Source organism: Sus scrofa, chromosome 12, assembly GCF_054392235.1.
Source record: "Sus scrofa isolate SSC_HxYL_T2T_F1_AM1 chromosome 12, Sscrofa_HxYL_maternal_Yorkshire_Landrace_v2.0, whole genome shotgun sequence".
NCBI classification, from domain to species: domain Eukaryota; kingdom Metazoa; phylum Chordata; class Mammalia; order Artiodactyla; family Suidae; genus Sus; species Sus scrofa.
The window spans coordinates 66,934,258-66,958,543 of record NC_139394.1 but is presented as its reverse complement, the minus strand read 5'-3'; the positions used below and the strand labels follow the sequence as shown (position 1 = coordinate 66,958,543).

At 47.3% G+C, this 24,286-nt stretch overlaps 1 long non-coding RNA gene across 27 annotated transcripts in view; it reads right to left on the bottom strand.

The window, feature by feature from the left end:
* Window positions 1-15,536: 15,536 nt before the first annotated feature.
* The window catches only part of LOC100628214 (uncharacterized), a 49,582-nt gene continuing 40,832 nt past the window's right edge, over window positions 15,537-24,286 (bottom strand). For 22 of the 27 annotated variants that reach the window (XR_014822046.1, XR_014822045.1, XR_014822063.1 and 19 more), the window contains one exon: window positions 15,537-18,903. This is a non-coding gene — a long non-coding RNA (uncharacterized LOC100628214). The remainder of the gene's footprint in view (window positions 18,904-24,286) is intronic. The other 5 variants (XR_002337428.2, XR_014822062.1, XR_014822065.1 and 2 more) reach the window with 1 other exon arrangement.

Here is a 24,286-nt window from a genome sequence, read left to right as displayed (position 1 = left end):
CCTCAGAAGAGAAAATCATGGACTTGGAGAAGAGACTTGTGGTTGCCTGATGGGAGGGGGAGGGAGTGGGAGGGATCGGGAGCTTGGGCTCATCAGACACAACCTAGAATAGATTTACAAGGAGATCCTGCTGAATAGCATTGAGAACTATGTCTAGATACTCATGTTGCAACAGAAGAAATGGTGGGGGAAAAACTGTAATTGTAATGCATACATGTAAGGATAACCTGACCCCCTTGCTGTACAGTGGGAAAATAAAAAAAAAATTACTGTGAGGAGGAAGGGGGACGATTACCTGGGATGAGGGTACTAATGGGGGGACCATTACAATAGAGGGGGGACGGTTACTGAAGAGGAAGGACTATATCCCTACAAGGAACACTAGGGAGGGGACTCCTGTACAGAGGTGATGAATGTGATGGGGATGTGACACTGAGTTGGGGCCAAGACAATGTGGGGCATGATACCCTGGTGAGGGGACTCTCACCGTAAAGGAGGACCACTGCTATACTGGGGGGAAGGTTCCTGCGGGGGGAAAGTTACGATGGGGGACTAGGATGACGTGGGGGTGCTGCAACAGGGAAGGGACTGTGACAGTACAGGGGGCTGCTGTGATAAAGGGAATTAACCCAGTAGAGGAGGCCCCTTCTGCAGAGAGTAATGATGACAGTACAGGAGGCAGTATTTCTGTGGGGTATTCTTACCATAGAGGGGGGTTATCACTGAAAGGGGGTTCATTCATGCTGTAGCTTGTGACAGAATTTCCTTCATTTTTAGGTGGAAAAACCTTCCATTGTGTGGGTGGACAGCATTCTGCTTCTCTATCCATCCATCAATAGGCGGTAATGTAACATCTACGTTAATTTCCCGTGTCATAAATTTGTGGAATAACTTCAGAAAGTCCTATGAATCAAAGGTCATTGACTAGTAACTTTTTTCTTAAACTTTTTATTTTGAAAAACAGTAAATTGAAGAAAAAGGGAGGAATACATGTGATCTTCACTTGTGTTCAGGAATTAACACTTTATGATAGTTCCCTGTGTGCGAAGTGTGTGCATGGACTGTGTGCATAGCTGTGTGTGGGAGCAAATGTTAGTGTGTGCAGGGCATATGTATGCTATGCATTGTGTGCATGGTAATGTGCTAGTGTGTGTGTATTTGTGCTGTGTATGTGCATATGTTAGAGTGTGTGTTCACCTGTGTGTTGGCCGGAACCACTTGCAAGTTGGTTGCAGACTAAATTGGGCCCCAAATACATCAGCACATCCTGCTCAGTAGATCCCGTGTTGCCATGTGAGATCACAGATCTTGGGCATTTAAGTGGATGGAGCAGGCTGTCCTAACAGAGTCTGTCTCCCCGCCATGGTGGCTGTCTCAGGAATGTCCTTCATGCCTTCTCCAAACCCCATTCAAGGTTCCACCTAGGCCCCCATTACATTCAGCCACCTGTCCCGGATCTCCTTTAAGCCACAATGTCGTGATGGGAGAGCCTGGCCAGGGCTGTGGACTCCCCTCCTGTGGGCCTCACCTCCAGGCCCTGAAAGTAGCCCCAGTGTCTACAACACTAAGCATGGCCCCGACTTGGATCAGCCACACAGACTCCTTCCTTGGAGGGTCCTGAAACCCAGTCAAGGGGTTGATTCTCCCAAAACTCAGCATGAGGAGTGGGGGTTGATGGCCCCTCTGGGTGTGAGAGCCTGTGCTTTTGAAAGAGCAGGCAGTGGGCATGTGGGGTGGATGCAGGCCAGCTGAAGGGGGCAGGTGGGTGCAGGTGCAAACAGGCAGGTGCCCAAGGAGCTCAGGCTCTGGGTTCCCCAGTTGAGCAGCTTCTGTGCCCCAACCTCTCCCTGTGATCCCCCCACTCTGCACATGTTGCCATGAAGAAGAACATGGGGTCCAGGTTCTCAGCACCCTGAACACGCTCCACCCAGACTGTGTGGGACCATCCTGCCCCGGCTTCCAGGGCAGCCACTCCTGAGGAGACCAGGATGCTGGCATCAGGCCATATCTGGTCTGTCCTTGCTGGAGCCTAGGCTGCACTATGAAAAGCTCCTGGCTGATGCCTGGGTCCTAACCATCCTGTGGCCAGACAAATTGGGAACACTTTTTTTTTTTTTTGTCTTTTGTCTTTTTGTTGTTGTTGTTGTTGTTGTTGCTATTTCTTGGGCTGCTCCCGCGGCATATGGAGGTTCCCAGGCTAGGGGTTGAATCGGAGCTGTAGCCACCGGCCTATGCCAGAGCCACAGCAACGCGGGATCCGAGCCGCGTCTGCAACCTACACCACAGCTCACGGCAATGCCGGATCGTTAACCCATTGAGCAAGGGCAGGGACCGAACCCGCAACCTCATGGTTCCTAGTCGGATTCGTTAACCACTGCGCCACAATGGGAACTCCTGGGAACACTTTTTGTTTTGCATGGTGAAATGTTTAGTGACAGAGAGACTGTGCAGTTGCTTGAGGAGGGGGAGGTGTAGAGCCCAGTGTGGATTTATTCACTGAGAAATGGACATCCTACCTCCCACAGGAGCCTGAGCCCCTGTCCAAAGATGAGAGACTCCACGTGGGTGACCTGTGCCTCCCAGGAGAACAGCCCTAAGCCAGTTTAAACCTGACCAAGTTCTGGTTACACAGTAGATTTAGTCCTCTCCATGTGCTGTCTACACTAAGTGTGTTTAGACCTGACCATGTGCTGTCTACACTGAGAACACTTAGATTGCCCACACTAGGATGTGGGGACCTGGGTGGAGACCCGGCCTCAGTCCTGGGAAGTTCCACGGCTCTGTCTGAATGTCAGTGCTGAAGGGTTGGGTCTAGAGTTATGCGGGCTTGTCTGTTCGCAGTGTCTGCTCTGAGCATGGTGACCTGGCCTCCCAGGGGTCAGCGCCATGGAGGGCCCGAGTCCTACCCCTGCAATGGTCACCTTCCCTTGGGGTGGGTGCAGACCCCTCACCTGGGCTACCTCACAATGACTCCCATTCAGCAGCACACACAGGGCAAGGAGGGGGCAGGTTTCCCTGGTGAACTGATTGCTGGGCTCGTGGAGCTCAGTTTAAGGCCAAAGGGCAGAGGTGAGGCAGCCTTTAGAATCTCCTTCCGGTTGCCCGTCCCATTCAGCCGAGCCCAGACCTGTGTCTTCACTTTCAGCTCTGCTGTCCCATGAGTTTTCTCATCACCTCAGTGAGACGAAAGGGCTGAGCCTGCCGGAGTCAAGGTAATGTGTTCAACTTTATCATGAAAGCTTTAAAAGCAGTGACGATAACCCAGAATCAAGTGAGAAGAGGAGGGGACTGACTTCTCTGGGACAAGTGTTGGGGGAGGAGATGGACCCCGCATTTCTTTCTACGGTCCTAGCAGCTCCCAGAGACCCAGCTCACAACGGGGGCCCACCCAGCACAGCCCTGGTATCAACCAAGGGGATGTGAGCCGAGGCACAGGGTTTGGGGAGGTGGGGTCACTCTAAGGGTGGATGTGGTACCCAGGTAGGGAGGCTGGGGAGTTGGGGTGGAAGTCTCACTCCCCCCACCCAACCCCCCACAGTCCTGGCTCTGTGGTCCATGAGTTGTCAACTCCAGGCCCCCATTTGAGCGGATTCCTGCAGTGTTTGCTGAGGGGTCAGTTTGGAAGAGCCGAATTTCAGTGTGAAGCTCAGCCTGTTTGCATCTCAAGACCCTGCATTTAGGGATGGCATATGAGGGACAGTGTGTCTGGGGCTCAGATGAACCATGACCTGACTGGCCATGTGGGTCCCCCTGGTCCCATTTCTTGGGCTGAGCCTCATCTGTGTCATCGCTGTCCCTACTGGTGCTCTGGGGACTTAGGTGTCCCTGCTCCCCTCTCCCTGCAGGTTGGGGAGAGGCTGCTTCCTGGGTGGTCTCTGTTCCTGTGGCAGGAAGGACCCTGCAGGGGGGACCGCAGAGTGTGGGCTCTGATGCCAAGAGCATGGGGCCCGCATAGCACACAGCAGCAGGGCTGTGACAAGTGCTTGGGCTGTCCCATCACACAGAGTGTTCCCAAGATCCCATGGAGGAGGGCATGATGGAGGGAGACAGCACATCCACCCTGGACTCCGGGTTCACCCCGCGTCTCGGCCATCTCCCTCTGTCATGTCTTGAACCCAGGAAAACAACATGAACTGATCATTTTCCACAATATAGGCCTGGTCATGTCAGAATCAGGGTCTCTAATTTAGGCGTCCTGGAATAGGAGCTGTGTTTAGGTCTAAAGAGGGAACACCTAATGAATGTAAAACATTTTCAGGTGAAATTAATATTCAATGATTCTATTATTCAGCTGTTGACTTCTATTAGTCATAATTCTCCTGGTTCTCTGATGTAGAGGTTTAAATCTTCCCCATCTGTGTATTAGCAGCTTCAGTGTCATTGATGACCTGCGGTTTTTAGGGAGGAGTGACTGATTTCATGTATCATGTAAAGGACTGGCAATGCAGATGGGAAGTTAAGATTAGAACCGTGGGGCTTCCCGCTGTGGTGAAACGGGGTCACCAGCGTCTCTGGAGCAATGGGAAGCGGTTTCCATCCCCAGCCCAGCACAGTGGGTTAAGAACCCAGCATTGCCACAGCTGCAGCATAGGCTGCATCTGCAGCTCAGATCTGATCCCTTGCCTGGGAACTCCATATGCTGCAGTGTGGCCAGAAGAAGAAGAAAAAAATTGCATCCCAGTTCGTGGTGGATTCTGTAGGTCATAGACGGTGTCATGAATTTCCTCGCGCTGTAACAGGAAGCCAGTAAGGCATTTAAGAGCCAGAGTCACATAATTAGATTGACTTGAGGGGCAGACACAGGCACAATCGTGAGGTATTTGTGAAATGTAAGAATTCCGCTCTGACCTGAATAGAAGACGGCCACTAGAAAACCATGAAAAATGGGGTTATGATAGATAATGCCACCCAGAAATGGGTTTAGACTTTATGTATTTTTTTAAAAAAGATTAGAACAGCAGCTGGTAAATGGTTCAGATTGTCCATTCATACACATCTAGTGTATGTGTATGAATCAGTTTCATTGTCAATATTAGTAAAATAATATAAAAGACTAGAGAACTTATCCAACCATGGTTACTGATATGTGATCATGAAAATGTATGTCCTTCCATGATGGGTGATATCGCCTCTTAAGAGCCTACCTGAAATGGATACGCCTGGTGATATACAGGATTTCTGCCTATGGTTTGACTTTGACAAAGCAACGTAATTTTTACCTGATACGTCACTTACTGAGAAAGACAAAATGGTTATGGTGCTGGCTTGACACCTGTGGACAAGGATTGGATTCCTTTTTTATTTCACATGTACATGGGTAGCCTCTGCAAACACAGCACACGGAGGAGGCATCGTGTAACCATTCTAGGTTGGTAACCATTTCTCTGTGAGTAGTGGTAGTTGTAGTTGAAGAGAAGTCTTATCTGGATGCAAATACTTCTGAGATGATGAAGATAATTAGCATCACTGCTGCTACTGAGTGAATGAGCCTATAGATGAAGTATGTCATGTTGTGTGTGCATCGGGGTAATGGGAGTAATGTGGTGACATCGCTGAAAAACAAAGAAAGCACTGAGGGAAGGAGGTCATATTTACCACTACAAATGCAATTGCAAAGTGAATTTTTGCTCACGTTAACTGTAAATCTGAGAATAGTGGAACTCAGTGTACAAAGACTCCTGTAACAGTGCAGGCTGCTCCTGCTGACATTACATAATGGAAGTGCCCTGCCACAGAGTGTGTGCCATGGAGGACAGTGTCCAGGGATGAATGGAATAAGATGCTTCCTGTAAAACCACCTGTTGTAAAAAAGAAGAATAAAGTCTCAAGCTCAAGGGAGTTCCCATCATGGCTCAGTGGTTAATGAATCCGACTAGGAACCATGAGGTTGTGGGTTCAATCCCTGGCCTTGTTCAGTGGGTTAAGGATCTGGCATTGCTGTGAGCTGTGGTGTAGGTCACAGGCATGGCTCGGATCCCACGTTGCTGTGGCTGTGGTGTAGGTTGGCAGCTATGGCTCCGATACAACTTCTAGCCTGGGAACCTCCACATGCCACAGCAGCAGCCCAAGAAATGGCAAAAAGACCAAAAAAAAGTCTAAAGCTCACACAGATGTCATAATATACTACTTCAATGAAGAGTTGCTAATCAGTAAATGCTATTACTCCTATAGGAATAACAATATTTGTTACCAGAATCTGGGTTCTTGTTCACAGAGCCAAAGAATGAACTTCGCAAACACATACAGGCAGCAAGCAAGCAGAAAGTCTTTATTTCAGGAAAGCAAATAGCCCCCAGCACAGACACTGGGAGGGGGAGGAAGATTCCCCTTCTCTCATCTCTATGGAGGTTTTATCTCTTAGAGACAGAGGTACCAACATGGGGTCCTACCATCAGTTCTTTTTCACGTTGGCCTTGCCCACTTTACCTATATCAGGCCTTGTCCAGCAGGGACTTTAGAGTCAGGGTGTGTTCCATTAGTTTTATGGTACTTTTACTCTTCTTTCCCCTAGACTTAGAGTCGCCACTCTTTACATTCTTTTGATAATTGAATGTATAGGTCAGGGGTTAATTCCCACCTTGACCTAAAACAAATGTACTTTCAATAGTCATCTTGCACCAAGCAAGGCCTGTTTGTCTTGATTCATTTTTACAAATCTTAAACCGTGGACATTAATCACGGAATATAACAAAGCCCTTGTTCCTACACTACCTGAATTATGATTCTGCCTCATAATTATAGCAGCTGATGTAAAGTAAGTTCATGGGTCCACATCTATCTGTAGGGTAGATGGCCCCACAAGATAAATCCTAAAAAGCCAGTGCATGTGATTCATACCATTCCCATGTATCTGAAAAGCACTTTTTGATCTAAAGAGTATGTACTGATATGTGAGATAATTCCAAACCCTGGCAGGCTATGAGTACAGACTTCGGTGTGACTAAAAATCAAATTAGGTGTTGGTATAGAATTGGGTTTCCTCCTGCAGGGTCAAAGAAAGTATTTAGATTTTTGACCTAACAGTATGGTCATTCTGGCTGCTAGTGTTGCCAGAACTTGGCCGCTGCTCACCAGTGCTGAATACAAATGCAGAGACAGAGTTTTGGGTGAAGGAGAAAAAATATCTTTACTGTTTGCCTGGCAAAGGAGGGTCACAGCAGGCTAAGGCCTTAAAAACTGTGCCCACCCCCTGCCCCCACCCCCACCCACCCCAGGAGTGATTGGGAGGTGGTTTTATAGTTTTAGGAGGGAAAAATAGGGCTGCAGATAAGGATCAGAGTAGAGGCAAGCTTGCATTGTTTTCAAAGCTGGTGTTCAATGGTCTTCCTTCTGGAATAGAGAATGTTTCATTAACACCTTCCATGTGTTGGGGGTTCTGGTTCTGCAGAAGAACTCAAAGATCTTATTTTCCATATTCCTTGAGGGGGGACCAAGACCCTGCCCCAAAGCTGCACCATTGTTTCTTAATTGCTCCTCTCTGATCTCTGCATCCCCTCCCTTCCCTGTTTAGCAACTGTTTTAACCTGCCCTTTGGAACCCAGGGAAGGTCATGGAGGTGGAAGTGTATTCCCTAAAACCAAGCAGTGGAGGGCACAGAAAAGCTTGTGTGCCTAGGAGCCCTGCAGGGCACTGGCTTGGTCACACTAGGGCTGAGAATGATAATTATAGTGATATGGCTTTAACTGGGGCTGGTCAAACAATCATGTTTGGCATTGGAATAATGGCTGGTGGTTTTATATTAAAGATTGCAGTTATAAAAGTAATAGCAGCAAGATTTGAGGAAACATCTGCTAAAATTAAGGAGAAAATGGTTAGGTCGACAGAGGTTTCTGCATGTGCCAGATTGCCCGCTATAGGTGGATGTGTGCTTCCACTGGTACCAAAACCGGCTCTACTAGTGATGACACAAGTAGGAGTAAGAATGAGGGGGGATGTATCCAAAAGCTTATATTATGTATGTGGGGGAAAATGTGACATCAGGTGACCCAGTTATTAGTGGAACAAGACGGGAGTTCCCGTCGTGGCGCAGTGGTTAACGAATCCGACTAGGAACCATGAGGTTGCGGGTTCGGTCCCTGCCCTTGCTCAGTGGGTTAACGATCCGGCGTTGCCGTGAGCTGTGGTGTAGGTTGCAGACGTGGCTCGGATCCCGAGTTGCTGTGGCTCTGGCGTAGGCTGGTGGCTACAGCTCCGATTCATCCCCTAGCCTGGGAACCTCCATATGCCGCGGGAGCGGCCCAAGAAATAGCAACAACAACAACAAAAAAAAAAAAGACAAAAGACAAAAAGACAAAAAAAAAAAAAAAAAAAAAGATGGTTCCAAACCTTCCAATCATAATAGGCACAACTATAAAGAAAATTGTTACACAAATGCAGGGGCTGCCGTGACTACATTACAGATTTGCTCATCTCCCGGAGGCTCCAGATCAGCCCAGCTCAGCATGGATTCCTGGACTTCAGGTGTTGCTTACTGTTCCAGCTCAGGCACCAAATAGTAAATACAAAGTGCCAATATCTTTGTGATGTGTTGAAAACAATCAGCAGTGTATGGACACAGGTAAAATGGCTGAGCAAGCATTAGAGTATAAATCTAAAGAAAGAGATGGAGCCCTCTTTTTGCCAAACCCTGTGACGAATCAACCAATTGATTTGCAAATTCAAAGAAGTAGCTTCAATTCTACACCTGCTTTTCCAGACTTTTACTTCTCTTGAAGGTGAGACAAGTAGATTATAGCCAACTGACTAGAATATTTACCTGTTAACCTAAAATTTCCTAGATCAGAAGCCCATCTTAAAGAGTGTGATTTGCAGGCTAGAGGTGTAGGCTAGAGGCTTGCAATCCTTATTTTCAGGAATTCAATTATATTTGCTTAGGATTTTCAAAACTCTTGGTCAAAACAAACCTAAATTCCTAGTCCAGCACTGATAGAATGGGTGTTAATTGTAGTAATAGAGGGAGTTCCCATTGTGGCTTTCTGGGTTAAGAATCCAGCTAGTATCCATTAGGATGCAGGTTCAATCCCTGGCCTTACTCGGTGGGTTAAGGATCAAGCACTGCTGTGAGCTGTGATGTAGGTCACAGAGGCAGCTCTGATCTGCCATTGTGCCTGTGGTGTAGGCTGGCAGCTACAGCTCTGATTCAGCCCCTAGCCTGGGAATGTCCATATGCCATAGGTATGGCCCAAAAAAGATAAATAAATAAATAAATGAAATAATTGTAATAATAGAGTTGATGTTAAGATTGGTAATCAAGGAAGGTTACTTGTTTTGTGACAAAGCCTGCTTGTCAACACAGGTCCTAAAGTTGGCAGTACCACAGAAATAAGAAGAAAGAGACAAAGAACTAGAGTGGGGATGAGGGGTCTACTGCCTTCAAGAGGCAATAGTAACCCTCGAGCCAATTCATGGTTTTTGTTGTTTTTTTAAATTTTATTTATTTATTTATTTATTTGTCTTTTTGCTATTTCTTGGGCCGCTCCCGCGGCATATGGAGTTTCTCAGGCTAGGGGTCCAATCGGAGCTGTAGCCACCGGCCTATGCCAGAGACACAGCAACGCGGGATCCGAGCCCAGAGACACAGCAACGCGGGATCCGAGCCGCGTCTGCAACCTACACCACAGCGGCAACACCAGATCGTCAACCCACTGAGCAAGGGCAGGGACCGAACCCGCAACCTTATGGTTCCTAGTCGGATTCGTTAACCACTGCACCATGACGGGAACTCTAATTCATGGTTTTTATTTAGTATTTTCCACTTCCTTGTACGTGCAGGGGATACATTGGTATTTTACTTCAAACAGATTGGAAGCAAGATATGCTAGGACAGGCATTCCTAAGCACATAAAGTAATCATAAATGTTTTAGCCCTCCCAGGCCTTAATTTGTTGTTTGCGTCAAGCCATCTATGGCCTCTTCCAAAAATCCCCCAAGGCTCCAGTCCTGGGAGGGTCAGAGCTGATGGTTTTCCATCAGCACCATCAATACTTCAGCAGTCTTGTTCTCAAGATGCCATTCTTTGATGATGTTCTCATTTGCCTTGCCTCAAGGGTCATGAGAGAGTCACAAGACTTTGTATAGACTGACTTCTACAGCCACTCTATGGTGCCAGCCTTTTCTTTCCATTCTGTGTCACGTCTCATATTCATGCCTCCAACAGTTTGGTATGTGCAAATTGTCATTGTGTCTTTATGTTTATTGAAGGGAATATAGTGATGGGGAGAATGATAGCCACAAGTAGAAATATATGCTGAGTAGTGCTCTGATGGCTACTAGAATGATGATACTAGAATGATGTAATCATTTTTGTTATTTCTTGAATAATTACGCACTTGGGTAAAGACTCTCATAGTGGTGGGAGACCTCCAATTGGTGCTCCTGTGGTGAGGAGAAGGGCTGTGGTGGGAGGTGTGTGTTTTTATGTGTGTGATGATGATGCTGTTGTGGCACCTGAGCTGGACATCGGTAGTAAGAAGACAGTGTTATGATGATATCAATCAGTGCATTAAGGATTGTGACAGCTGGATTGTGCATTGTAATAGCTGTCACTCATGCTTTGTAGACACTTGGTGCACAGGCCATAATTTCTGTAGTTGATCCTGGTTGAATCCCCTGCAGCCTCCACTTGTGATTCATGATAGAGCTGACTGATGGTATGTTTAGGTCATGAAGCAGGAGATAGCAAGGCTCCAGGGTAGACATTTACAACTAACCTCTTGCGGACCCTTCCCGAGGCGGGAGAAAGGTGTAACTAGCCTCTTGTTTTCATTTCCTGAGGCAGGAGATAGGTGGGCTCTGGGATAAATATTTACAAGAGTCACCTGTCTGTACTTCAGGATGGACATAACAATGGGCACAAGGCAAATACCTGGTGCTTGTCTTCTGTGACCTTGTTAAACAATGGCAATGACAGGATCACAAGAGAGGCTGAGCCCTGCTTGGTCAAAACACCAAGAGGTCACATACCTCCCATCCTCAGGGTCAGGGAGACCCCGACTGCACATGCCCAGAAAGACCCCTCTGGGTCAAGAAGTGAGGGATGCCAAGCCATAGTAAGTCTAGATAACCTTCCCACAGGCCTGACTTTGGAATCCATATCGGCCAAAAGATGTGCACACAGATCGGGGAGGGCCCTGGGTGTGAAAGATAAAACAGTTGGCCAAAGGAAAACAAAGACCCAGAAGAACAGGCCCGTGTAAGGGGTTTCCACCACCTCTCTGGGTGCTCCTCGTTCAGGGGGAGGCCTGAGTCTTGCTCCTCCTCTGGATGTGTTTTACTGCTTTGCTTCTGCCTCAGAGAAATAGGCTGCTTCTCTCTGTGCTTTCCCACGTGTTGGACTTTGTCTCTGACTCTAAACTTTATGCCTGTTTTTACAGTCTTTGCCTCCTTGAAATATTTTGCTTTCAACAGGGGGCAAGAATCAGGGGATTCTTTTTTTTTTTTTTTTTTTTGGTCTTTAGGGCCACACCAAGGCATATGGAAGTTCCCAGACTAGGGGTCAAATCAGAGCTGTAGCAGGCAGCCTACACCACAGCAACATGGGCTCCAAGCTGCATCTATGACCTATACCACAGCTCATGGCAATGCCAGGTCCCTAATTCACTGGGTGGGGCCTGGGATCAACCTGGCATCCTCATGGATACCAGCCACATTCATTTCCCCGGTGTCACAACAGGAACTCCCAAGAATCAGGGTATTCTGCTTCTAGCCTCTAGCTAGTCTAGTAGCCAGGGCTTCTCGTTCTCACCCAGGCTGCCCAGGTTCAATTCCTGAGCAGAGAATTAAGATCCTGCTTCAAGCCATCATTCATTGCTGTCTCTCTGAGATCAGATGAATGGTAAGATTTGGTATAAAACTGTTAGGGGTGCAGGTCTGTCCCATTATAGCATCGGGCCTGCTCTTCATGGAAGCCTTATGTCACCTCAGGCAGTCAGAGATGAAATTGGGAGTGTTCCAATTTTATGACAAAAGCTGTTGTTTTGATGGTAGATGCTGTTGTACTAAAGATTTTTGTAATTTATTGTGTTCCCTGAACAGAGTATATTAGATTAATAATAATAGCCATCATAAGTAGTATTGATGTGTTTTGGAAAATATTTGCTGGATGCTTCTATGGCTTATGGGTTAATTTTTTTTACTAGAATGTGGCTAATGTTAATAATTGTGCACCTGGGAGTTCCCATCATGGCTCAGTGGTTAACAAATCCAACAAGGAACCATGAGGTTGCGGGTTCAATCCCTGGCTTGGTTAGGGATCCGGTGTTGCTGTGAGCTGTGGTGTAGGTTGCAGACATGGCTTGGATCCCCGCATTCCTGTGGCTCTGGTGTAGGCCAGTGACTGCAGCTCTGATTCAACCCCTAGCCTGGGAACCTCCATATGCTGTGGGAGTGGCCCAAGAAATGCAAAAAGACAAAAACAATAATAATAATTGTGCGCCTGTTACTGCGATTATGCTTCCTGAACTGATGGTCAGTAGAATGACAGTAAAAGCAATAGGGTTCATTAGCACAGGAAGGATCTAAGCAACCTCTTGGGGGTATAGGCCTGAGAGCTCACTCTGTGGACCTCTCTCTCGCATGTGATATAACATGGAAGCAGGGAGCATGTAAAACTCTTAACAGTAGGTTCAGTTCCTAGAATTCTAGGAATAAGAGGGTTTAGACCTTTTTTATTTGCTCTAAGTAACTTTTTTGTCAGACATACTAAATTTATGGTGGGATTTCTGATGTGAGGACAGGTAGTGAAACCTCTCATTTACGGGGGCTAATGGTAAAAAAAAAAAAAACATTATTAGATATGTAAGTGGATCATATCAAAACTGTGGGTAAGGTGCTCAAATTCATAGAAGGGAGATTGTTAGGGAATGTTTTAATTATGACATTGGCTGTATGTAATTCTGACCTGTAGGGGTTGTGAAATGCTCCTAAAAGTAGGATTATTATGAAAAATTCATTACAATGATGTTGACACAGTATCTAGGAAGAACAAGGAGATGGGCCTGCTACACTTTCTATATTGAAGCCTAATACAGATTTTGATTCTACTTCTGTTAAATTACAGGGGACTCCACTGGATTTCTGCTAGAAGAATCAAGTTCTGGTCAGGGGGTCAAGGTGGGAAAATCAGCCCAGGTGCTCTTGTGTAACAGTTACTGGTGAAAGCGTAAAGGTCCATTTATCAGTAGGACTGATAAGAGAATAACTGCTGGTGTTACTTTGAATGAGATGGTCTGTGCTGTTGCCCACAGAGAGCTGCAATGAGTGTGCATTTTGAATCTGAAGCTCATCCAGACCAGCAGATGGAATAAACGGCTAGGCTTCATATAACTAATATAAAGGTATAGCTGGGTTTATGTCACTGAGTGGATGTGACATGGGGAGAGGAATTCATAATGGGACAGCCAGTGTTAATGGTAGCATTACTGCCACAATGTACAAGTTGATGATGGTGTTGGTCGTAGTAGCTCTTTAATAAGCAACTTGACTGCGTGAGTAATGGGTTATGATAAGCCATAGGGGCTGACGCTATTTGACCCTTTCTGGATTGGTAGACAGCCTAGGAGTTTTAATTCACTTAATGTGAGGAACACTATAGCAGGTCAGACTGGGTGATTAGTGGAAGAATGCTGATTGTAAGCATATTAGGAAGAGGACTTGAACCACTGTGGATAAAGGTTCCAGTTTTATGCACTTGCTGGGCTCTGAAAACCGTAACAAACCCTGTTCTACAGTAGGGGGTGTATAAATTAATCGAAGGTAGATTATATCCTCAATTAGTTTGAAGACATTTTGAAAATTAGGCCTCATCTCTCTTTTCCTTTCTTACTGGGAGAAATCTATAGTAGATAGAAGGTGACCAGGACCGCTCCATTCTGAACTCAAGCCGTGTAGGACTTTCACTGTGGGACAGACAGGCCCTTCATAGCAGTTACACCATTGGGGTGTCCTGATCCAGCATTGAGGTTGTAACCCTACTGTGGAAATCTAGAATAGGATTATGGGAGTTCCCATCGTGGCTCAGTGGTTAATGAATCCAACTAGGAACCATGAGGTTGGAGGTTCGAACCCTGGCCTTGCTCGATGGGCTGAGGGTCCAGTGTTCCCATGAACTGTTGTGTAGGTTTCAGATGTGGCTCAGATCCCCCATTGCTGTGGCTCTGGCATAGGCTGGCGGCTACAGCTCCGATTTGACCCCTAGCTTGGGAACCTCCATATGCCACGGGAGCAGCCCTAGAAAAGGAAAAAAAAAAAAAAATGAATAGGATTATCCTGTTATCCCTAAGGTAACTTGTTCCAATGGTCAGTCCTTTAGATCAGTAGGTGATAAGATGTTTTGATTAACTGGTCTGAATTTTAATCACTCCAAGATTGTTTTGAGGCAGAAGATAAATAGGCTCAAGGTTATATATTTACAACTGCCTCCTGCTTATACTTCAAGAGAAAATAACAGGAGCAGGATAAATAGCTGGGCTTTTTCTCCTGTGGACACTTTAAAATAATGGTAAGGCAGGGCAGAGAGGGGCTAAGCCCTGCTTGGGTAAAAGATCAAGAGGTCACATACTTCCCATCCTTGGGGTCAGGGAGACCCCAACTACACATGTGCAGAAAGACTCTTAGCATTAAAAAGGGAGGGGTACCACCCCGTAATTGATGCTCTCAGCCTTCCCATAAACCCCTGTGCTGGAATCCGTCTGGGCTAAAAGATACACACACACACCTAGGAGGGCCCTGGGTTCAATCGAGTGTGAGAAAGCAAGATAGCTGGCCAGAGGAAAACCAAGACCTGGGAGATCTACTCTGTGTAAGTGATTTAATGATGCTGTGGCACTCTCCCCACCAGCAGGAGAGTGTGCTGTTGTGCTTCTAAATACTTCCCTGCATGTTCTTCCACATGTGCTGTGCTTATAATAATAAACTTTATGACTCTTTCTATAGTTTTTGCCTCCTTGAAACACTTGCTTTCAATGGGGGCAAAGTCAGGGCAGCTCTGATTTTAGCCTCTGGCCCCTGATGGTCTAGAGGCTAGGGTTCCTGGTTTTCAGCCAGCCTGCCTAAGTTCAATTCCTGAGCAGGAAATTAAGATGTCACACAAGCCAGTGCTCGCTGCTGTCTCCCGAGATCAGGTTTATTCTCTATGGGCATCCCAACCAAAATTGCTAATCCATTAAAAACTATGGTACCCTTAAAGTTGTTACTGGTTTTTTAATTACTTAAAGCTCCATAGGGTCTTCTCAACTTAAATTATTCCTGCCTTTACTTGGGAAGGTCAATTTCACTGATTAAAAAGAGAGAGTAAAACCCTCATGTAACCAGTCACACAGTCCCTATTTGGAGAACAGATGGCTGTGCCACCTTTCCACACTCAGGATGTAGTGACCATAAACAGATAGCACTGTGCAGGCAGAGCCTCGAATGCCAGAAGTGCTAGAGGCAATGTTTCTTATAAAGAGGCCAGGTGTGTAGTTGTAGAGTTCCTTTTGCCTTTTTAAAAATCATTCCTTAAATGCATACTTTTGTTGGGTTAACAAAGTTTGAATAGATTAAGTATTAGTTTAGGTTTATTTCATTGTAACTTTAGGTTTGATTCATTGTTAACTATCAGTGACATCACTTTTTCCCTTTTTTAAAATGAATCTTCTTACATTTATAGCTGTACAAGCATCATCACAACCAATTTTAAAGCATTTCCATCCCAAACCTCCAGCCGTCCCCCAACCCCCCAACCTGTCTCCTTTAGAAACTAAGTTTTTCAAAGTCTGTGAGTCAATATCTGTTCTGCAAAAAATTCATTGTGTCCTAATTTTTTTTTGATTCCAGATGTAAGTGATAGCATATGATGTTGGTGTCTCACTGTCTCACAAACTTCACTTAGCATGATAGTTTCTAGGTCCATCCAGGCTGTTATTTTATTCCTTTTAATGGCTGAGTAATATTCTATTGTGTATATGTACCACGTCTTCTTTAACCACTCCCCTTCAAGGGACATTTAGGTTGTTTCCATGTCTTGGCTACTGTAAATAGTGCTGCAATGAACATTGGAATACATGTATCTTTTCAAGTCATGGTTTTTTCTGGATAGATGCCCAGAAGTGGAATTGCTGGGTCAAATGGTAAATCTGTTTTTAGTTTTCTGAGGAATCTCCATACCATTTTCCACAGTGGTCGTGTTGTGGAAACCACAAAAACCGTGGCAATGGAAGGAGACAAACAGCACTCGGAGCTATGGAAAAGCAAGGTTTTTTCAGCACCGGTGCGGGCTCAGAGGAGTCACCTCCAGAGTCTGAGCACCAGGTCTTTGTTCTCAGTAACTTCTATACACTACAAGGTCTTGATTTTCCCACATAAGCTTCCCGGACCGCCCCCATCCCCAAGCAGACAGTGTTCCTCCCTGAGAAACTGAGCAAGCAAGGTTACAGAAGCAGAACTGATGAGCAATGCTGGGTACTTGACTAGCAGGGCTGCTGGCTTGGACAGAGGGCACACAGTTGTGACATTATTACAAGAAGGGCGGCATAGTGATGAGCACAGCTGGAAAGGCTTGCAGCTGCCTTCTTAGCCGAGGGGGGGTTGTTCTTTAGTTAAAAGTCCATTTCATTCCCCCCTCTTGATGTTCAGGGTGCATCTGCACCCTTTACACATCATCATCAGGCATAACCCTTTGGTAGCCTCTGATAAGTAGCAGGTGGGAGGCTGTTTTTCTTTCAACCATGGTTCTTATAAAACCTTTTAGTACTTATCAGGAGACGTACAAAGCAGGGAATAAGTAGGCACCCTGCGAGTATAACCATGACTAGTCCGACCATTGTCTTACTTCCTCCCAACCAAGAGAACCGTTTACCAAAGAGACTGTCTGCATCCCATCCTTTCCAAGCTTGTACAGGTACATGGGCAAGTTTAGTCATGCGGTCAGCAATTTCTTTTACTACCTTTCCAGTGTCATCTATTTGTAGAAAGCAATTACTTAAGTTAAATTTTCCACAAACCCCTCCTTCAGAAGCAAGTAGATAATCCAAGGCCAAGTGATTTTGGTAGATTGCACTGTGCATTTTAGTTTGTTGTTGGGCCAATATAGTCAAGGCCCTTGCAGTGTCATTTGCTATAAGTTCCAAAACCGCCTGTGGTCTGATGATGTGGTTCAGCATATAGATAGGGGTGGGATACCCTCAAGAGCCATCCTCTGCCCAGGTGGCAGGTCCTTAATATTGAATTATCCGTTCTGGGGCCATTCATCATCTTTCCAGTCTCCAATTTGGAGAGCCCTCCGGTCTCTCTGGGCACCCTGTGCCCTATATATAGGAACTCCCAGTTGTTCCCCTAGTGATGGTGGGAGCAGGAAGAAGGAAGGTCTCATTGTTCCCAGTACACAGGCCCCAGCCCAATTCGGGGGGAGTATGGAATAGGCCATTTTCCCACAAATCCAATATAATCCCTTTGGTAGCCGCCATTGGATATTAGCACTGATATCTTCCAATGCTGGTCAGAAGTGGGAAAAGTTGGACAGGGGATTAGGCTTGGGCTCTGAGAGCTTGGAGGATGGCCACCGTTGAGGCTTTTGGGCAGTCAGATTATAATACCTTAGGCCTAAACATGTTAGGCATCCAACTGAAACATTAAACCGTCCTCCCCGCCTTGCAAGAGAGTTTCTGCCTATGATAGCAGTTCTGAGGAGCCATACCCCATTGGTGAGTTGGGGGAATGTAGGCTCATTATGAGGCTCTAATGGGTCCAGTTCTCTGGCTTGCCAAGGCCAGTGGTCTCCTGTGTTCATTCCCCCGCATACATAACAAGAGGAGACCTTGAGAGTTTGTGCAATAGTTTCTGCCAGGGCTAAGAACAAGTTCTTAGTTGTGGCCGGAATGGGAGGTGGGGTGCTTCTTACCTCTTCATAAAGGGAATGAAAGACGCTGTGAGAGGCAGCTTGGAGCGCAAACATGATTCTCTGGAAATGTAACACAGCTCCAGGGTCTAGGCCTCTTCTGTCAATGCGAATGCTTATTTTGAAACCCTCCTTCTATTTGGGCTCACTGGAATTGAAAATAGTGAAATTAACTGGGTTACAAGCTTTAGTCTGGCAGTCTGGAGGGGCTGTACCCTTTGGAAGGCCAGCTGTTTTGTCTCCCTTATTTTAGGTTGCCAGGCCACGCAGCTCCAGTAAGTGCATTCCTGGCAACCGCTCCAGGTGGTCCCCCAGCACATATATTTATGCTGGAGCCTACATTCTCTTTCCCATGACGGGCTTCCACATGATCTAGCAGAAGTCCACGACCCATTTATAGCTTCACAGGCATCAAAAATATTGATACTGACAACTTGGAGTTGATAATTTGGGTCTGATTAATTAGCTGCCCTGATTTATGAGAGCGCCGGACTTCTAACCATTCCTCAGTTGGTGAGTATCGTGGATCAAAGCAAGTGTACTGGTCCCCCTGTTGACAGATAGAATAAGTGGTCCTGTTGTGAGTACAACTTCCATGAATTTCTCCAGAACAGGAGAAACGAGTGGAGCAAAGCAAAGTCCATGTAACCCCTTGATCTGATCGGGTCACTTGAATGCATGGGGCACATGAGGATGTGGATCCTGGCAGAACCAAAGGGGACAGATTAACAGCAACAGGCAGCAAACAGACATGTTGGTCATAAGATAACAGTATATGACAGTAACAGAGTCTCTTGTGGAAGGGAGGTAAGGCAGTTTATTTTACCAGGCAGCCAATTCCTCAAGCTTCAGCCGTGCGTTGACTGACCAGCTTCCGGTGTGGTCAGGGCAGGGCTTTGAGATCGTCGTCTCCTCCTCTGTATTGTCAGGCGAAGAGGTCTCTCCGGATCGAGGGCAGTCTCCCACTCTCCACAGTCCTCAGCTGGGCCAGCCGGTTGAACTCTGGAATGATGGATCCACTATTCCTGTTACTTTAAGAGCAGTGGGAGTGGTTAGAATTACAGTATAGGGGCCCTTCCATACCGGCCTCAAAGGCTCCTTTTTCCAGTCCTTTATCCACACCTGGTCCCCCGGCTTGTGGGGGTGAACTCTTATACCTAAGGACACAGGTATTCTGTCTGTGATCCATTTAGGTATCTGAGAAATAGTGAGCCACAGTCCTTGTAATTGTTTATGTAATTCCAAGTCTCCCAACTCCCTGGTGTTTCCTTTTAAACTGATTAGTGGAGGTGGCCTTCCATGTAAGATTTTAAATGGCGAGAATTGTATTCCCATAGGGGTGAGCATCTCACTTTTAGGAAGGCCACCAGCAACATGTCTACCCAGGGCAAGCCAGTTTCCTGACATAACTTTCCCAGTGTCTGTTTAAGGGTCCGGTTCATGCATTCTACTTTCCCTGAACTTTGAGGGCGATGAGCAGAATGCAGTTTCCATCGGATCTGTAAAGCTTTTGCCACCTGCTGTACTGTTTCAGCCACAAATGTCGGTCCATTATCCGACCCGATGGTCAGAGGCATTCCATATCCGGGAATAATGTCTCTCAGGGGTGCCTTAGTTACTTCCCTTGCCTTTTCAGTTCGGGTAGGGAAGGCCTCTACCCATCCTGAAAAAGTACAGATAAAGACTAGTAAATATTTGTTCCCCTCACTAGGGGTGACCTCAGTGAAGTCCACTCCCATATCTTCAAATGGGGACAGTCCACAGTGTTGTGCCCCAGTTGGTCTGTGGGGCCCCTGGCGGGCATTATTCTCTAAACAGGTTATGCATCTTTGGGAGACAGAGGAGCAGAGTGCAGGAAGACGAGTAATGAGATAGTACCGGCCCAGTAGGGTCTCTAAGGCAGTTTTGCCCATGTGGGTTAGCTTATGTTGTTGGTGGACTAGTCTGTAGGCCAGGTGTTCTGGAACGTAAACTCAGTGGTCCCGTGTGACCCACCATCCCGTTTTAGTTTTAGCTTCTCTTTCCTCCCTTATCCATTTTTCTTCCTCTGGAGAATATCTGGGGACAGCTGGCACTTCTGGGGCCAGCAAGACCTTAGGTTTGTCTGGCTGTTGTCCCCGGGCTGCCTGTCTGGCAGCTGTATCAGCACTACAGTTTCCTTTTGTCACTGGGCCGTCTCCCTTTTGGTGGCCTTTACAGTGGATAACTGCAGCTTCTTTAGGTTCCCATACTGCCTCTAGGGGCTTTAAGATTTCAGCCTGGTTTTTAATCCCTTTTCCTTCAGCAGTGAGGAGTCCTCTTTCTTTATATAAAGCTCCGTGAACATGCAAAGTTGCAAAGGCATACGGTATAGATGTTAACTCGCTGGTCTCGGCTGAGCTCCAATGCTCTGATTAAGGCCCATAATTCTGCTCTCGGTGCTGACCAGCCTTGAGGAAGCACCTCTGCTTCTATCACTTTTAAGTCAGATACCACAGCATATCCTGCCATCCTTTTTCCATCCTCCATAAAGCTGCTGCCATCAGTATATAAAACCAGGTCAGGATTTTGGAGTGGTTTGTCAGTCAAGTCAGGCCTGCTGGAAAACACCTCATCTAGTACCTCCAAGCAGTTATGGTCTGGGGGCCCCGCTTCATCTGGCAGAAAAGTGGCTGGGTTCAGAGTTCGTACAACCTCCAGTCTTACCCGTGGATTTTCACAAAGTAACCCTTGATACTGAGTCACTCGTGCATGTGTGAGCCAATGGTGGCCCCTGGTATCCATCAGGGTTACAACTGAGTGTGGGACTTTAACATTCAGGTTTTGTCCCAGAGTCAACTTGTCAGCCTCTCTCACCAACAAGATGGTACCTGTCAGTGCTTGGAGGCAGGGAGGCCATCCGGCCACAACTGAGTCAATTTGTTTAGACACATATGGCACTGGCCTCTGCCAAGGCCCAAATTCTTGAGTTAGGACTCCTAAAGCCACCCCATTTTTTCCATGAACAAAAAGGTTAAATTCTCTGGTTACATCAGGAAGTCCCAAGGCTGGAGCCTCAGTGAGTTTGGTTTTGATTGTCTGAAATGCTGCCTCCTGGCTTGGTCCCCATTCAAGGGGAGCCTTTTCTTCCCCTTTTAGAGCCTCACACAGAGGCCTGGCCAAGTCTGAAAACCCGGGGATCCATAACTGGCAGAATCCTGTTGCCCCAGGAACTCATGAACCTTTCGGCGGGTGGTAGGGACAGGAATGGCACAAACTGCAGGCTTTCTTTCAGTCCCCAGCATTCGTCGGCCCTGCATGATGTTGAAGCCCAGATACTTGGCTTGTTTTTTGCAGATTTGTGCCTTTTTCTTTGATACCTGCTACCCTGCCTCCATCAGTAGGGAAAGGAGAGCTCTTTTCCCTCTAGGCACTGAGCCTCCGTGGTGCCAGCTAGTAAGAGGTCGTCAACATACTGTAGCAAAATACAGCCCAGCTTTTGTCCAGGAAATTCAGCCAGGTCAGCGGCTAGGGTGCCGCTAAAAAGAGTGGGAGAGTTTTTGAATCCTTGTGGGAGTCTAGTCCAGGTGAGCTGTTCCTTTGTCCCTGTATGTGGATTCTCCCATTCAAAAGCAAACAAGGGCTGACTGGCAGGTGCCACCCGGAGGCAGAAAAAAGCATCTTTTAAGTCCAGGCAAGTAAACCACTCAGCAGTGGAGGGGATCAGCCCTAGCAGGGTACACGGGTCAGGGACGGACAGGTGTAATGTGACTGTTGCTTCATTTATGGCTCTCAAGTCCTGTACTGGGCGGTAGTCCTGTGTTCCCGGTTTTTTCACAGGCAGTAAAGGGGTGTTCCAAGGAGACTGACATTTTATTAACAGTCCATGCTGAAGCAGCCAATCCAGGTGGACCTGGATTCCCAGTCGAGCTTCTCTGGGAATTGAGTATTGCCGTAGCTTTACCGGTTGAGCTCCGGGTTTTAGATCAATTAAGACAGGAGCGTGGCGCTTTGCCAGTCCTGGTGGGTTTCCTTCAAGCTAAACCAATGGGTATTTTAGTCTCTAGTTCTGGGGGAATGGTCCCCATTTCTGAAGGGGGAGAGTACAAGAGCCATTCCTCTTCCCTTTCTACAGCAAGAGCCATGATTAAAAGAGAGGGGGGTTCTGTCAATTTGAGTTGGGCTGATCCATCAGTAGAAAAGGAAATTTGTGCCCCCATTTTAGCCAGCAGGTCTCTTCCCATCAGGGGGACTGGGCAGTCAGGCAGGTGAAGAAATTCATGTATGACTTCATGGCCTCCTAACCGACATCGTCGAGGACCGCAGAAGGGCCTGTGGGTTTGGTTACCTGTGGCCCCAACAGTGGTGGTTTCTTTCCCCGAGAGGGGAGCCACAGGTTGTGTCACCACAGAAATTTCGGCACCTGTGTCAACCTTAAAGTCTATGGGGTGGCCCCCTACTTGAATTCTGAGCATAGGCTCTTGGGGGCCCAGTTGGAGAGAGCCTGGTCCCCCCTAATCAGACTCAGCTAGGCCAATCAGGTTGGTGCTGACTGGCTCAGGTCGGCACTGGCTAGGTGGGGCCTTGGTCTTTTTCTCAGGACAGTTGGGGCATTCATTTTTCCAATGTCCCTTTTCTTTGCAGTAAGCACATTGGTCATGTTCCAGGGGACTCCTTTTCCCTGGCCTTGTTCCTTGTCCCCTATGGGGTGGTCCCACTGGGGGCACCGGTTTTGACAAGGCGGCTGCCAGAAGAGTCACTTTTTGTTTCATTCTCTTTTCTGCATCACGGCCGGCCACCTGGTCTCAGTTAATAAAAACCTTGTTGGCTATTTCCAACAGTTTAGGAGCATTCTCTCCTGCAAAGCCTTCTAATTTCTGTAGCTTTGTACGGATATCTGATTGGGCTTGTCCCACAAAGGCAGCATTTATCATCCGTTGGTTCTCAGGGGCCTTGGGATTAAAAGGGGTGTAGGTTCCGAAAGCCTCACATAGGCTCTCATAGAATTTGGCTGGGCTTTCATTCGGCTCTTGTAGTATCTCACTGATCTTAGCTATATTAGTGGGCTTTTTAGCGCCAGCTTTTGCCCCCTGTAGGAAGGGCTGCCGGTACCTCTCTAGATTACGTTTCCCTTCCTCGGTGTCATAGTCCCAGTGGGGGTTTTCTTCTGGGAGGGCTTCCCTCACCCAGTTTGCCAAGTCTGCTCGACCCCCGCATTGGCCTGAAGCCATTTTTGGGCTTCTGTTACAATTCGCCAGCACTCTTCAGTGTCAAACGGAGTAAAAAGGAATTGCCAGCAGTCTATCCAGGTGGGACAGTGTGTCTGGAAAATGAATTCTAAGCGATCAATCAGCGCCTGAGGCTTTTCAGAATATGAGGGAGTGTGGTGTTTCCCGTTGAGGAGGTCAGCAGTGGAAAAGGGCTGGTAATAATAAAAACGTCCCCCCTCTTGTATGGTCCCATCGGGGGCGACTTGCTGTGGTCCCCGTGTCTCCAGTAAGGGCATTTGTAATGCTGGAGTGGCTGCTCCCTGAGCTGAACGGAGGCACCTGCTCATAGGTTCTGGAGAATCTGGCTGCAGAGGTGATATCGCCTCAGGAACTTCAGAAGCAGAAGGAGGAGGAGAAACAGAAGGCGGTGGGCTATCTGGCATCTGGGGACCTTCGGCTCCTGGAGGTGGGGCTGGCAGCACATAACGTGGTGGCATAGGGGGCGAGTCATCAGGTTCCCCTTGCTAAATAGGTGGCACCTTCTTTTGAGACAAGGTTTTCTTCTTGGACTGGGCTACTAGCACCCTACACTGTCCCTGGTCTGTGGTGCAGAACCGAACCCATGGGGGCCTCAAATAGGCAATTTCCAACCATTGATCAATGTACGGAAATGGGTCTGGGTGTCCAGGGTCTCCTGTTATAACATTATATGCTGCTGCAACTGTGAACACATCTAAGGTCCCTTCCAGAGGCCAGCCAACACCAAAGGAGGGCCACTCTAGCGTAGAGGGTACACAGTTTTCCAGGACTCAACTTAACACCAGAATCTCTAGAAAATCCTTCCTTAAAATTCTTAACCATACACTCTAAGACAGTGGGCTTGGAAGCCGATTTACCCATTGTGTGAAGTCCCACCCTGTGCCGGTGCCGCAAGACAAACAGTGAGGACAAGGCCTCAGGTAACAATCACTTCGTCCGCCTGACGGCTCCCCCAGAGGAGACATTTCAGGCGTCTCTTAGCATAGGTGGGACTGTATAAACCCCAACGTCAGGACCCCCCCGAAGAGGGCCACCAGAAGCCGTATGAGGTCGCCGCGGAACTGCAGGTTAGGACTCACTCTGGCTCCGTAGTCCAAAGACGGTGGAGCACGGGCGCTCGTTCTCTCCAGTCACTCACACACACACACACACCAGAACTGACAAGCCTCCCGATGCCAAGGGAGCAAACCCTGACCTGAGTGGCCCT